Raw genomic sequence first — 3,035 nt, forward strand, 5'->3', positions numbered from 1 at the left:
CTTCAGGGGCTGTCAATCACAATGTGCTTCGACCAATGGTAAAGGAGCATAGGCTGGGCCCGGCGCCTTGTCAATCACGCGTTTGGGGCGGTAGATGGGCGGGGCCACACGTCCAGTCAATCAGATCCCGTCCAAAGGAGAAAGCAGGACCCGACGCACGGGCGATCAATCAAGCGGTACGCCAACGTGGGAGAGGTGGGCGGGGCCACATGAAACGTCAGTCAGGAGACACCCCTGAAGTCGGAGAGGGGGAGTGGGGTTAAAGGCGGTGTCAATCAGGAAGCACACCGGCCAATAGGAGAGGGGGAGCGGGGCTACAGGCGATGTCAGTCAGGAGGCATCCCGACCAATGGGAGAGGGGGAGCGGGGCGGGCCGAGCCGATGGGGATGGGCTGGAGCTGAGGTTGGTGTGCAGCGCGAGCTGGCAGCTCGAGCTCAGGACCGTTAAGAATCAGCAGCGGTAGCGGCAGGGCAGGAGAGTGAAGTGGTACCGGACAGGGAGATACAGGGCACACCGACATAGCTTTACCTGGATGGTTCACAAGGTGAGGCTTCGGGTCAATGCAAGCATGCAGGGGCTAGGTAAAGGGGGGTGGGGGCTGTGTTTTTTTTCCTTCTCCTGTTTATTCTCTTTTCTGTGTTCCCAGTTCCTGCAGCTTCTGCTGGGGGAAGGAAAAGTAGTGATTGAGAGCGTGGAGCTGTGTGTGTGGGAAGGAGAACCGGACTAATCCGCTTCTTGTCTCAACATTACAGGCTGAGGGGACAGTCCTCTTGAGTGGGCTCTCAGATTAAAGGATGGCTTGGTGCCAGTCAGCCCAGTGTAGCCTCATGGCTGTCTGTGGCCTTTCTCTGCTTCTCTCTTTCTCTCTCTCTCTTCCCACCCCCCACCATCATTGCAGTCTCTACTTAAGTTTTATGAGAGCTTTGTGCGCTTTCAAATAAAAAAAAATGTTAACTCTGCCCAGTCTGCCAGCTTTAAATCAGAAGTGTGCTCTCGTTCTGGGCACTTGTCTCCGTGTGCATCTACAAAGATGATCTGCAGTGCATTGGCATTGCTGCAGATCTTGACATGGGAAGGTTGATTCATTTTGCCACAGTGGCATTTCTTGTTGCCTGGAGATGAGCTGACTAGATCAAAGCTGGTTGCCAGTGGATTGCATGTATACAACTGTGATTGAAATAAATCTCTGATATTTGAGAATTCATGGCAGCTCGAGGATTGATGGCAGTGTTGCAGTGCAGTGGCATCAATTGCATTTTGCAAGTGAGGTGTTACGAGCAGTATTATTACCTTGCTGGGTTAAACTGCTGTGCAATCAAAGGACCTCTGGCTTTCCTCAGGTATTGAGGATGTTATTGAACATGTTGAAGTGTGCAGTGACTTGAGTATCTGGAGGAGTTATGTATAGTTTGTAAGCTGCTTTGTCCAGCTGCACACAGAAACTTAATGACAAGTAAAATTAATCAGTTCTGATGAGAGGAGGAGGTGATGGGAATTGCTGGGGGTGGGGTGGGGGTGATCGTCAGATATACAGTTAGTTTAACTTTATGTCCAGTGTGTGCTAAAAATTAGATTCCCCAGAGTCTTTCATACATTCACTGATTTTTATCTGCTACAGTAAAAATTTCATCAGTGAATTTTGATGTTTTCTACAGTATTTCTTTTACTGTAGTTCTTTTACATTGCTGCATCAGATCTCGATGTCTGTTTCATCATTCTTTTCAAGCATATTTTTGCCATATTTTTTCTTTCCTCATAATCTATTTAAACTTGCATGGCTGCTTTGTGATGCCATTAATTGAAAAAGTATTTTTGCCTCCCAACTACTATTGGGGCTGGTTTTCTCTGATTGGTAGGCTATCATCCTCTTTGTATCTTTTTCATATTTATTACTATCTGCACATTACACTTTGTGAATCCTGCTGTAAGTTTTGCAGAATTCTACATCGGTATATTAGCTGACAACATCCAGGTCTACCCACCATAATCCCTCTTGATTTCTGTTGTTTTAACATAGTTTAACTGCATGTATAATATCATCTAATCCTGGATGAGTAGAACAAATAAATATTGGGAAGACTATTGTCATTTAGGCCCTGAGACCAACTCATTCCTTTGGTGTTATCTTCAGCTTGAATCAGGTCCTCACCACTCAACACCTTGCACCTGCTAGTCTGTGTTAGTACCTCGTTTAAAAATACCTTAATTTTAAAATTATTGACCTTGTTTCCAACTTCTTTTATAGTTTTGGCCCTGTTTGTTTCTTCAGCTCTGTTACCCTCAAATGTCTGTGTTTCTCCAATTCTGGCCTCTTTCACATACCAAATTTTAAGTATCACACCATTCTTTGTCTTGCATCCTAATGTCTCACCCTGAACTTTGGAATTAATATGTATGAGCTCCTCTGCCTGACTTTCAGATGCTTTTGAATCTGCTGATGAAGTCCTCTAGAGGGTGAGAATAAGAACCTCATGGTAGATAATAAAGAAATGGCAGATGGAATGAATGAATGTTGTTCTTGAGGATGGAAAAAAAAATCCCAGTAATAGTTGTAAATCAGGAGGTTGAAGGAAGAAAGGAATTTGGTGAAATTTATTATCATTTAGGGAAGTGGAAGTGAGCTAACCAATGAAGCTCCAGGTTGATAAGACTTTGGTCCTGATGGATTTCATTCTAGGAGCAAACATGAGGTGAGTAATGAGGTAGTAGATGAGTTAGTGCTAACTTCCCAAAACCCATCGGATTCTGGATAGGTTACATCAGATTGGAAAGTAGCAAATATAACCTCTCTACTCAAAAAGGCAGAGAGGCAGCTATATGGTCACCACCACTTCCGCCCTCACCAGCGCCACTCACCTGCATTCTGCTGACATGCCCCCCACAGACCCCACTGTCACTATCCCCACACCCCAGAACCCCAAGGGGAACACTACTCCTGCTCATGACTCCACCCCCATTCCCCCCACCATCACACCCACTCCCAGCTCTACACCCACACCAGCTCCCAGCCCTGCCGAGTTTTCACCATCCCCCA

The 3,035-nt window shown here is 46.0% G+C and overlaps 1 protein-coding gene across 7 annotated transcripts in view; it reads left to right on the forward strand.

The window, feature by feature from the left end:
• Positions 1-364: 364 nt before the first annotated feature.
• The window catches only part of LOC122541001 (CYFIP-related Rac1 interactor A), a 215,828-nt gene continuing 213,157 nt past the window's right edge, over positions 365-3,035 (forward strand). For all 7 annotated transcript variants that reach the window (XM_043677442.1, XM_043677451.1, XM_043677434.1 and 4 more), the window contains exon 1: positions 365-545. The gene's annotated coding sequence lies outside the window, so the exon portion shown is untranslated. The remainder of the gene's footprint in view (positions 546-3,035) is intronic.

Source organism: Chiloscyllium plagiosum, chromosome 3 (assembly GCF_004010195.1).
Source record: "Chiloscyllium plagiosum isolate BGI_BamShark_2017 chromosome 3, ASM401019v2, whole genome shotgun sequence".
Classification (NCBI taxonomy): Eukaryota; Metazoa; Chordata; class Chondrichthyes; order Orectolobiformes; family Hemiscylliidae; genus Chiloscyllium; species Chiloscyllium plagiosum.